Genomic DNA, 13,960 nt, shown 5'->3' on the forward strand with positions numbered 1-13,960 from the left:
CTTTTCCTGGAAGAAATCTTTTATTCCACTTCTAACATGCAAATCATCACTGGTAATGTGCAGCAGCCTGCTTATTCCTATCATGCATCTTTCTGCTGCCCTTTGGGGTGTCTGAAATTTTGATTTTCCAGAGATTGTGTACTTAGCTGTAGAGCATCACCAGGAAAATATTTGTGTTAAAATATGATGATTGATTTTATTTTGCTTTGTTTTATTTTGGTGTCAGGGGCACAGTTCAGGACTCTTGAAAGCATTGCACACTTTTCCAAATGCAGTACAATCTGCTCTCTTCCTGTATATGGAGAGTCTTGAATATTATTTGAAAAGATGCCATTCAATTATGGGCCCAGTTCATCTTTTTTCAATGCCTTTGTCAGAAATATTATATAGATAGACTAACTCAATATTTGCCAGCTACAGATTATAGTCTATCCTATGGATTATTTTCTTCCACTGTTGTGCTCTTGTTTTTCTGTGTGCATTGTAAGAACAATCTCTTTAGAGTGTTATGAATTTCACTGAGGAAGCCTTCAATACTCTGGGACCTGATGCAGTCAACAAAATGTCTTCTGAAAGATGAACATCTGAAGGGTTTTGTCTTCTCTAGGGAAGCCCTTTTCACTCTTCACATCTTCCATGAACTTCCAAGTTTATCATGAATGCTTTTTTACACCCCACCCCCACCTCCAAGAAGAATGTATGGAATATAATGAGCACTGAACAACCTCACAAGAATTGAAATTGGCTATGTATTAATAGATGGGAAATGACTAGTTAATGATGTGCAAATCATTTCAAATTCATCAGGACTTATGCTATCAGATTACCAAACAGCTAAAGAAAAGATTAAAATTCATACCAAATTAGAAAGATAAAGATGATAAGAATACAAGGCATGAATAGATAGCTCTATCCTGGGCCTCCTCAGCAAGAAGGGGACGCTGAAGAACAGGTAGTGATCTTTATGACTGGAAAGAGTACATACATTAATAAGATAACAGGTTCATTGGGATATTGGAGAAAGAAAATGACATTGATTCTTGGAGAAGGGCAGCACTGCAGGGTGAATGCTATTCTGGATTTAAGTCAAGAAGGCCTGCATTTAAAAACTATGTCTGACGCAAACGATGTTACTTAACTTCTCCAACGCTCAGGTTTGGTTCTTTATTTTAATTTGGAAATGAGGATGATAATGCCAACGGTACCTAACTCAGAAACATGATATAATACTTAAAGGAGATAAAATACACAAACAAGTTTGCAAACCACAAAGTACTATTAGATATTATCAACATAATTTCTGACAGCAAACTAATTGATGCACTCACTGTAAGAACGACAACGGAAAAACAAGAAACCATCTTAGCCATAAAGCACATAGTGGAAATACAAGACAGTCAAGAATTATGCTAGTTTATAATACAAATACAATTTCATCTGTAAAATATTAAAGAGGAGAAAGAAAATATGGAATAATATCACCTCACAAAGAAATAGAATTTAAGTAGGGAAAGTATGTCATTAGAAAACTTGTCATGAGATCCAACTAAGCTGGATCATTTGAAGAATATTTGTAGGTGAAATAGGAGTCCACACACCCACACACAAACAAAAACCATGAAAAATGGAACAAATTTGATAGCATTTCAATAATCTAATTAATGATCATGAACACTATCACATCCTATAGGAGAAAGAAGAAATAGCAATATAATGAAAGAAAAGCAATAATTAAGGCATACTGATATTTAAAGGCTGCTGACATATTCAACAATAACAGAATTTTAAAATTTCTTTGCACATATTAACAAAAATGACCAAGAGGTATTTTGCAGTGGCAAAATTGTAGAAAGTTCCTCAAATTGCTAAATATTTCAAGATATTTTCTATCAGTGTAGAGACCAAGTTTCTTATTTCTAAATTTAGATTCTTTTAAGGAGTTTTATCTACAATTATATTAGTTACCTTTGATAATAGGATTATGGGATTTGGTACTGAAAAGGACCAGGTGCCAGGCTTTATGTCATCAGTAGTATTACAGTCATCTCTTATTCCTCTAAACCTTAAACCTTAAATATGCTAAAGCAATGTTTTCTGTATGAGCCTGAGAGCAGAAGTTACTCAAAAGTGCCTGGCACTGTGGATTTTTTAAAAATTATCATCTAAAATAATGAGATATAAAATAGTCATACAAATTATCTTTTAATTGTGTTACTATTCAAAGTTGACTGAATGATATATATATATATATATGACATGATACAATATGATTCGATATGATGTGATATGGGGGGCACCACAAGACCTGCCTACCTCAGAAATAGCCTATTAAATTCCAGCTATTAACATCATTCATTTAGGGTAAGGCATTGTCTTGAGAAAGCCCCACTTAAAATGCAAATATGTTCCCCTGGAGGAGTAAGGCATTAACCAAGTATTATACCATTAACTTTGATTAGTTTATCAAAGAAGTAAAGGATTGTCATTCCCCATTCTTTGGGGAATGGTACTCTGGTCTATGAGAATGTAAGGGAATGAATATAAGGATGCAGGAGGAAAGGAAGAAAACCTTAAGAAACGTGCTGGAATTGACCAGGCTCAGCTACTGTGCTCAATCTGTTTTCTTTACTCAGGATTGTTGTTTGGATTGGGTTCAGTCCTGGGAAGCCAACCCCTATGGAGAGAAAACTAGGATCCCGCATCACCCTGTACCATCCAGAGATGATTTTACGTATAGTTTAGGCTACAGCTCACATCTAGGATCTCCTCCAAAGGTGGGAGTAAAAGGATATTCAATATTCAACATCAATCAGATATAGGACAGGTAATTTATTCCCATACACAAAACAAATGTTAAACATAAAAGACTCACAATGCATGTTAACACAAGAACTGGAACAGGATTCAGGAACTTAAATTTTGACTATTGTTATATCTACTGGGAAGCTGATTAACTTCATCAAAAAATAAAGCAGTTTACTGGATTTCTAATTAGGTATTTTAGGTATCTGCATAAACAACTCCTTATGTGTCTTTCTGGTAAAACAGACAAGTTTGGGACAATTCTTTCTTTGGTACTATCCTTTCCAAGATTACTGTAGTAATTTCCCTGGTCTCTTTTCCTACCCCTATCCAGTTCAGACTTCTTTAATTCAGAGTATCCTTTAAGACTGAACATGTCCATAGTGGGATGGGTACTGATTCACCTAAGATCAGGAGAGAACAAGCACAAAAGAGGCCCAAGTCCAGTCTCAGGATTGTCTAGGCAGGCTATATGCTTTAGGTGCCATATGCACAGATGCATGGAGGTAGTGGGGTAGGAATAAGATAAGCCATTTCTTTTCCCATTCTTCTCCTGAAAAGCATTTCAAAGTCATCCTGACGAAATTCACAAGTAGAAAGCAAAATGGAGTCTGAGAGGGCAAGTGTTCCTTTTTTATATAGTCACAGTTTATTATTGTATATTAGCATTCATTATTCATAATTCACATACATTCATAACTCACTGTTACATATTCATATTATCAGCACTTTTGACTCTGCAGACAATAAGGGGATACACCATCAATTCCAGGTATAAACCTTTAAACTCCAAGTTACACATGACTAGAAGCAGACCCCAAACCTCCACCTGGAACCACGGGATGGACTCTATAGACAGGAAGAAAAAAGGGAAGAAAAGAAGGAAAAAAGAAAGAAAAGATGACAAGAGAGAACAGAAGAATCAGGGAAGAAGAGGACAGACAAAGATGAGTAAGACATAGTCCTTGGATCTTACGTTCTAGCAGGAAATATGAGATGTATACATGTATTATTCATAAATGGTAAAAAAGAAAATCAAGTTCAATAAGGAAGGTACAGATAAAATATTCCTAGTGTTCAGAAGGGAGAACTGTTACTTTTAGCTGTGGATATCAAGACAGGTTTTCTGGAAGGAGGTTCCAGTCTTGAAGTTTAAAAAGTTTGAAAAGTGGACCTAGGGTAGGGTAGGGTGAAGAAGATATCCCAAATGGAAAGTACAATGTGAGCAGAACCTCAGAGCAAGAAAACAGAGTTTGAACCCTTCAGATGAATACTTCAATTTAGTCAAAACATAAAGTGCATGTGTATAGGAGAATATTAGAATAAATGACTAAAAACCAAAGCAAGGTTAAATCATGGAGTGTCTCCAAAGCCATGCTAAAGAGTGTGGATTTTATTCAGTTGTCAGTGGAGTGTACCAAAGCTTTTTAAAGCAGAGATGGAATATTATCTGAGATCACCTTAAAACTAATCTGATGACAGGATATAGAATAGGTCATAGGTGTTTACTATAATGGCTTCAGGTGAGAAGTAATGAGAGCCTGAACTGTATGATAATAATGGAAATGGGAAGGAATAGGAGAAATATTTACAAAGTAGAAGCGGTAGGATTTGATTACTGATTGCATGAGGTGTAATGAGTTAAGTAGTAGTGGTAGTAAAAAGTAGTAGAAAGAGTTAAAACTGAAAGTAAAACTTTACATTGATATTAATAAGAATGATGATCCTTTCAATGCAATCTCTATCATTCTAATCCCAGTCTTTTATAATCTCTTCTTCAGACTTGCTAGGTTCTTTTTCTTTGGGAAAGACAGAGTAAATCAAGAAGATGAGTGAGGTTAACGGAGGAAAGGAGTGAGAAGGATAAAGACATGCTAAGTTTTGAATATTTTCCATCTGAGAAGATTTCCCTGAAGGAATTGACAATATACAAAAGGCAGTTGAAAATGTGGAACTAGAGCTCTGTGGAAAGTTCAGCCCTAGAGATTTGGATTTCAGTCATCTATATAGAGGTAATAGTATAAACAAGGAGGAGGTGGAATTCCTATGAGAGACTATGTAGAAAGAAAAGTGTAGAGAAATGCTTATCCATCAAAAACAGAGGTAGTAGACAAAAATTTATAGAAAGAAGGATATATTCAGCAGTATCAAATGGTGAGGAGAGGTCAAAAAGACTAAGTCTAAAGTAGATTGGTGAATTTGATGTTTCAAGAATCAAATGGTGACCTTTAAGAATATTTAGTCAAAGTGGAAGGTCAACGATTTGAGAAGAAACTTGTGAATGACATTCAGTTGCCAGTATTGGGTATGTGGAGGGCAATGAAACAGGTCACAGAACAGAAATATGCTTTGACTACATACCTTACCAGTTAGAAATTGTAGCAACAGCATATTTTTACTTATTCTTTTATTTTCTTTCTCTTCCCAAATCACAGAAAAGTGAAGTATCTGAGACTCAGAAAAGCCATCTAGTCCCAAGTATATTCAACATAAAAACATCTCTATAACATCTTCGACAAGTGGTTATCCAGATTTCACTTGAAGACCTCTAGTAGTGAGGAGGGACCCACTACCACCTGAGGGATAGTATTTTATTTTTCGATAGCTTTTTAGGAAGTTTCTTCCCCTGCCATTGAGCTAAAATCTGCCTTTCTTTTTGCTCTCTCCTACTTTGTTTCATTTTGGGATTGTATTATTATTTGTATCCCATAGCATTTGGCATATGGTAGACATTCAATAAATACTTATTAATTGATTGATAATCATAGTCAGAAACACACACTCAGGTTTTTGTGCCTATTATTTTGTTCAAGTTCTGAAAATTTCCTTCCATTTAACAATTTTAATTTTTGTACAAGTAATTATGTAACTATATGCATTTTTTGTAGCTACTTGCACATTTAAAAATTACAATACATCTGAAAACCTTTTCAGTTTCGTTTTTTGTAGGAAAAAGCGTTAACATTAAGTTGTTCATCAAAGTCAAGATTTTGTTTGGTTTGTCAACACTACCTACTCATAGACACAGTGGATACAAGGTTTTTTGCCATTTCTAATACGTATGTATTTGTGTCTATGTATACAGACAATAATACACATATTTTTCAATATAAGAAAGAACTTGGGGCAAAAAGTTAACTCCAGGTTTCAGTAACAAATAAGATTATATCAATAAATCATAGTAATCCTCTATCACCTTATTCTAATACTCACCCTCTAAAATTAGTAGCAGAGGTTCATAGAGGTATCCTTTCAAGTCAGTTTTGGTGTCCATATTATGGATCGGAGCTGTCAAATACATGGAACAACCCAGCATTCCTGAGTATGACTGATCAGATTAAAATGTAATTGGGAAATATTTAACAAAATAAAGTAGAACATAGATAGTAATATGTGGTTTTCAAGTCAATATACAGACTGTAGGAATCCTTAGGTGTAGTTAGTGACCTCTGTTTCACATCACTGATTTTAGATAGTCAGAATCTTGATACTGCTTTCGAGAGGCAGCCTCCTATAACAGATAGAGTGATAGACTTAGAAAGAGTAAGTCAAGTCAACAAACATTTTGTACACACCTAGTATGTGCTAACACATAGTGCTAACACTATACATCTAGGCACTGTGCTAAGACATCAGTATCTAGAACTTGCATCTAGCTTGGCTTCTGCAGGCATCATCCAGGGAAGAAACCTCTGTGATGCCTTCCCTTGCAATTGCTGGAGCACTTGACCCCTATCTGGCCACCAAACTCCTCCTCACTGTCAAATCATTCAACATCAGAAAATGACATCTTTTTCTTAACGGAAATGACATCAAAGATAGTATGTTACTACCTGCTTTGCCATTGCTTTACTTGTGGAGTTTTTCCATCTAATTTGCAGCAGAAACCTATATTTTATTATCTCCCCTTTAGAATATGAGCTCCCTGGGAGCAAAGACTTCATTTTCCTTTTCATGTCTCCAGCTCTTAGCACAGTGCTTTGCATACATTAAATATTTAATAAATGACTTTCATTCATTCATATTCATTCATTGAATTTTTCCTCAGATACTTATTAGCTACAGAGACTCTGGAGAAATCACCCTATCTTGGACTCAGTTTCCTCATCTCTAAAATGAAGGAAGGTTGAACTTGATGACCTCTAAGTTCCTTGCAAGTTCTAAATCTATGATCCTATTAGAGAGTAAGGGAAATAATACTGATGAACAGTTCAGAGCTCCATAATGATATTTCAATAGATAACAGTTTTTATTGCCTTTCTTTCATTATGCTGCTATGAACATATAGTATTTCAAGGTTTTAGATACTTGGGAAGAAAAAATATCATTTGGTCAAGAGGAGATGGAAAACCTATAGGATTGGTGAATGGATTTAAAATAATTTATTCTGTCAATTTAAAAAATTGTGAAGTGAATTTTGTTTACTGTTGATCTTTTGAAAATGTAGTATAACAAAAAGTGATTTTGTTAGGGAGGAGTCCACAGCTATCTGTATTAAACTGCAAAGTTGGCAACAGATTTTATTTAAATTGTGTATCAGTAATGAATTGCAGGTACCACTCTTTATTGATCCTAAATGCTATAATGAATGTCAGTATTAGGTCATTCCTTCTTGCTTGAATTACTGCACACTCCGAAATCAAGAGCCCATGACAACCAATGGAAAATATAATGTCAATGGCTTACCATACTGCTGGAGATGAATGCTTTCCCGATGACATCTAAAGAAAACCTTGGTATTCATGGAGATAAATGTCCCATTGAATCAGAAATGATTCTCACTTGTGAGGATGCTCTCTTTTCATCTTGAAGCAGGAAGGGAGATTTCATCTTTCTTTCTCTCTTTTTCTAATGTGCAGCAGAGTGATTATGGTTCATACCAAGACAAGATTACTGCTTTCTAATGACATTGCATGGAGAAAAGAACCTTGGCTGAATGTTCAGTCAGCAGCCTTGACAGATTCAGAGACATTCATTTATTTGTTAAGGATATGAATCTTTCACGGAAGAACTGCTTGCCAACCAAGAAAGCAAGATATTTTTATTCCTTAAATTCTTATTCTATGTTTCCTACAGCACAAGAGCCACCCCTTTGCTCACTAGGGTTCTGTCAAGGGACACTTCAAACTAGATTCAGCTTTGGGAGAGCTTGACCACCTAAAAGGGGAAGGCATGCTTTTTCTAGCAATCCTGGTTTAATATAACTGAGTTGTGGTAAAATTCCAAATGAAATCTCTTAAGAAAACTTAAGTATGATTTATTATGAGTGATGCAATGGATAGAGTGCTGGACTTGAAGTCAGGAAAACCTGAGTTCAAATCTGGCCTCAGACATTTATGAGCTGTATGATCTTTGGCAATTCACTTAATTTGGATATGCCTCAGTTTCCTCATCTGTAAAATAGGAACAGTGATAGCATCTGTCTCTCAGGGTTGTTGTGATGACCAAATGAGATAATTGTAAAGCACTTAGTACAGTACCTAGTTCATAGCAAGCATCATATGTATGTATGTATGTATGTATGTGCGCATATGTATGTGTATATGTATGTATATGTGTGTATATGTCATTGAGTCACTTCAGCTATGTCTAAATCTTCATGAACCCATTTGGGGTTTTCTTGGCAAAGATACTGCAGTGATTTGCCATCTCCTACTGAGGCAATCAGGGTTGAAAAAGTTAAGGCTCAGAGTCACACAGCTAGTAAGTGTCTGAGCCCAGATTTGAACTTATGAAGATGAGTCTTCTTGACTCCAGACCTGGTGCTCTATCCACCATGCCACCTAGCCTCTGCCTATGTATATCTATATCTATATGTATACATGCATGTCTATGTGTGTGCATGTGAATATGTGTGTATACATATACACATATGTCAGCTATTTATTTCTTCCACCAAAAAGGAAATGCTTAAAACACAAAATAGCTCATTAACTCATAAGACATACTTAAAACATACTGTGTACATTATTTCTGTCATTCTAGCCCAGGAAGCTGATACTTAAAACATGAAACACTTTGTCGTACTTGAACAGGTATTTCACTTTGAAGGTGTGCTCACTCAAGTTGCCTGTGTCTGACCATCCAGACATTCATGATTCGTCCTCCTTTTGGTGATCATCCCCTCTTTAAAAACAGAGTAGTTGCAAGGAACACTTCCTTTTGGGACTCACATACCCCTTTCAATGATTCCAGACTTCTTGAGCTCCCAGTAAGACATACCAAGTCTGAAACCCATTTCTCACGTTGGATAACATGTTTGGGGAGAGAAACAAAAAAAATCAGATGAGATAGCCAAGGATTTGTGATCTAATCTCAGACTTACATGGGTAAATAGGTCTCCACTGTCATAAACCATGGCTGCTCTTGTAAAGGAGCAAGAGGCAAGAGATTCAAATCTACGTCTTCTTGACTTTAAGCTCCATATTTTATCCACTACACCAAATTTAATGAACGTGTAAGTAATGAAGTCTTGCCATGGAATGTAATAAGGAACTGATGCTCTTTAGAGAAGATGAAAACACGTTGGAAAGAGCACTGACATCGAAATTAGAACACTTGTGTTCAAATCCCAGTTCTGCAATTAATATTACTTCTGCAGCTTTAGGCAAGTCACTTAACTTCTCTTGGTCTCAGTTTCCACATCCATAACATGAAAGGATTAGACTAGATGGCCTTTGATATCCCTTTTCTATAGATCTAGGAGGCTGTGTATGAGCTTATGACTTGAACTCATCCTAAATTTCACCTCAAATATTCTTTCACAACGAAGTCACCAATATCACCTCCTCTGGGATAAAACTCTCCCTTCCCCCAATGCTGATTCAGCCAATATTATAACAATCTACTATAAAAACCATCTATTAAGCACCAATAGATAAAATCCTGTGCTAGCCAATGGGGAATATGAGAGAAAGAAAAAAGTTACACCCATTGAAGGATTTTATATTCTTCCAGGAGATTCATATCTCTCTGTCTCTATTTCTGTCTCTGTCTCTGTCTCTGTCTCCGTCTCTCTCTCTCTCTCTCTCTCTCTCTCTCTCTCTCTCTCTCTCTCTCTCTCTCTCTCTCTCTCTCTCTCTTTCTTCCCCTACAAATATGGAGATACTCAGCTTTTATGCTGAGAATGGTTTACAGATTTTAGCTTTCCCCTGCAAATAGTTTGGGAGGCAGGAACTAAGGAATAATGCAGAAATCTGAGGATTTGCTGCCAGTTACAATATCAAGTTTGCTATGTACAACAAAATGCCTGTCAAATTGGATAAAAATCCAACCCAAGGGAAAGGATATTTGGGGCAATGTAATAAAGTTGAACTTTATCAAGTTCCTTAAGAACAAAGATGGATGTGTGGTGAAGCAGTATGGTCTGATGGAGGATCTCTTGGTGACTGAGGAGGACCTGCCTTGCTACCTCTAGTTCTCTTTTCCTTCCTGCATCTGTCTCTCCCTGATCCCCAGAGTCTACCACCCAGCTCCAATGACAGTCTGCTTTCAAACCAATTTGCTAGTTTTCAAACCAATTTGCTGGTCCAACAAAGTGATGTGCATCTTGGGTGGAACACATGGCAACAGTGTCAAGCTCCTGGCTCATTTATTGGAATAATTTTTTTGAAATATGTGGGAGCAGGGGGAAGAGAGAGAGAGAGAGAGAGAGAGAGAGAGAGAGAGAGAGAGAGAGAGAGAGAGAGAGAGAGAGAAGGAAAGAAGGAGAAACAAGAAGCTAGCTGGTTCAGTGGACAGAGCAATGAGCATGATGGAGGACATGCGTTGAAATACAGCTTCAAACATTTACTAGCTGTGTGACCCTGGGCAAGTCACTTAACTTCTGTTTGTCTTAATCCACTGGAGCAGGAAATGGCAAACCACTCCAATATCCTTGCCAAGAAAATTTCGTGGACAGTGTTGGCATAGTCCATGGGGTCACAAAGAGTCAGACACTATTGAACAACCACTACACACACATGTACAGCGTTGGTCCTCAATATTCCCATGTTTAATTTTTCCCAACTTCAAGCATTCAGTGATTTTATTGGTAACTTTATTTTACTTTCACATTGGGAACTGGTCTATGTGCAGTAGGCATAAAGCACACAGATTTGTGGTGTGACTGGTGTTCTACTAGGTGCTTCAATGATCTTGTTCATCTGTTGCAAAGAGCTTCCTGTGCATTCATTGAATATTTCCAATGTATGCTTTAAAATTCAAGTTTTCTGTTGCAATAATGCCCTGTCTGATCTGATCAATCTGTGTCCTTCATTATCTCCAACGCCATGCACCAGCCATGAAAGACAGAATGTTGGAGGTAAAGTTGAGACCTTACCAATCTTGACATTTTCTGACTACACTGAATAAAGTTCCTGCCACCTCTCTCTTGGTTTTCAGAAGGTGGCCACATTACAGAGCTCTACAGCAGTATAGTATATAGCACAATACACTCACACCACTCTCTGAAACAGTGCAAGCTAAGAATCAGGTTTAAAAAATTTTAGTTTTGAGGATTTTATTAGTTTTACAGTATTTGTGATATCATAGATTTCATGTTATGGTAAGTGAATATTGTCTGAAATCAATTTTTAAAATTGAGATGTTAGCACAGAAGGTCACAGAATTCTAGGGAATTACTAGTGAGAAAAAATACTTTGAATGGTGCCAATTTTATTTTGTGTACTTCATTTTATGGGTTATTTTATGATTAGCGTGTTATGAAAAGTGCTTATTAGCAGAATCAATGCCTTCTCATAAAGAATAGTATGCAGAAAAGCCTATTTTCGCAGACTCCAGGGAAAGACTGCAGTTTTTCTGTGGTTGTACGAACTTAATCCCCTATTTTCCTTAGGTTTAAAGTATCAACATTCACATTTTTGACTTTCACATTATTTTTCTGAGAATGCTACTCCTGTGAAAGTTGAGTGTTGTCTATATATATATATATATACACATGTGCATTTTACAGTGTATATACGCAGGTGTTTATATGCAAAGATTATTATCATCAACAGCTAGGGAATCAATAAATCAAGAGAAGCTTCTTATATGTTGGACAAAGCAGTGAAATGAACTCTGAGGGAAGTAAGGATTCCAAAACTAAAGCTGAAGGATTGAATTTCAGCTATGTATGTATGCGTATATACTTATGTGTGTGCATATATATACATATATACATATGTATATATATGTATATATATATACATATATATACATAGCTATATATCTACACTTATTTTACTTGACTACTGCAAAAGAACAGAATTACATAAAATATAATAAAACAATATGTGTATATATGTACTTACATACACATATCTATGTATTTATGTATATCAATATATTGCAAAAATATTTCACACATATACATACATATTTGTGCATATATGTATCAATTCATTACATCTACTTGAGCTGTTTTTCTACTTAAAAGATGAGGATTCATACCTATCTGTATTTTTCCATCCTTTACCCATTTGTGGCCAGTGACAATATCACAGTGACAAGAAGGGGTCAAAGGTTCAGACTTTGTCCATGGAATCCAGCAAAGATAATCAATCCACATGGATGTTGAACCTACCCACTTTAATGAGTTACTATGAGAATAGTGCTTTGTAAACATTTTTTAAAATCTATGATTAATTCTAAAACTAAATCTGTTATCTTAAATAAGCCTTTTACTTTAATGTTTGTAGAATCATAGAATTTTACAGTTAGACAAGACTTCAGTAGTCATCAAGTTTAGAATATTCTTCTCAAAGAAATTAGTTGGTAAGAGAGGCAGTATGGTATACTGGAAAGAGTACCAGCCTTAAAACCAAGAAGACCAGGTCAGGTCTTACCTGTGTGACATACTAGCTCTGTCACCTTGGGCAATTCACTTGGCCTCAGTGCTCTTCGCAACTCTCTGAGACTAAATTGTAGAGAAGATGCTGATGACACTGTGGAGCAAATTTTTTTCACTTATGGGTTATCTATGCCAAATGAAATCACAGGTTCAGTCTCTATCCCTAGTAGACTATGGCGATATGATAACTAGGAGGAAAAAAGTCTTAGAGGATTTTTCAGAATAAGAAGTTGCATTTTAAATGTTATTAACCTCGTTTTATTGTAATTATCTTCATCATTAATTAATGTAAGTTTATCTCAGCTTTTCATGATTGAAAGAAACTCCCATACTTCTTTAAATGTCTTTTAATACTTACAATCACACCATTATCCAATTTCTTTTAATGGTATATAACTTGAAAAATTCTAATCGCTGTGCAGATACTTTCATTAAGTGCAAAGCTCAATGTTCTTTTGGCATATTCAGTGTTTTAAGCACGGGGATATAAAATCAATACTAATTCTTCCTTTAGAAAAATGGGATGCTGACAATAAGCTAGCCATTTTCACCTCAGCCAAGGCAAATGATGAGAACAGATTAAGAGGTTTTATAGGAAGACACTTTCCCATGCCCTAAACAATTTCACTGGACTTGAAAAACATATAGATGACTTATTAGGTGTGGCTGCCAAAGTCTGGTTCCTTGGGGTCTGAATGAAAACAAGTGTAATTGCATTATGGTTGACAATAGCCTTAAATCCCAATTCAGAAAAAAAAGTGGGGCTATTTGATAAAGGATAAAGTAAGAATTTCTTTCACTGAGCCACCTGTCCTTGCACTAGATTGGCTCTGCAAATGAAAACCTGTAGAAAGGTATGCTGCAAGTCAAGAACTATCACCTGAACACTGCTGATGTTCCCACGGATATCAGGGGACAGGAGCTCATGGGTAAAGGACCACTGACATTCTTACCCCACTCTCTAGATTTGTTTACCTTTGAACTATGGGATATCATGCATAGGCAAGATGTATAACTCCTGGTTCAGCACGGCTAAATTTCTGTTTAAATTTGTGTGCTTTGATTCCCTTGAGTCACTTATATAATTAATATTGTTCACCTTGGGAAAAGGCATTAACTGCTGTAGATTTTCATTGTAACAGAAGTTATAGGCAATGTACCATCTTATCTTTCCAATTAGATTATAAGCTGCCAGAGGTTGAGGATCCTGTGTCACTATGTTTCCTTGTATGTCTAATATGCTTAGGGAAATGTATTGTGCATAGACGGTGCATAATAAATATTTATTAAGTGATAGATTCATTGATTAAATGGAGCTAGCTATAA

Source organism: Notamacropus eugenii, chromosome 6 (genome assembly GCF_028372415.1).
Source record: "Notamacropus eugenii isolate mMacEug1 chromosome 6, mMacEug1.pri_v2, whole genome shotgun sequence".
In the NCBI taxonomy this organism is placed as follows: Eukaryota; Metazoa; Chordata; class Mammalia; order Diprotodontia; family Macropodidae; genus Notamacropus; species Notamacropus eugenii.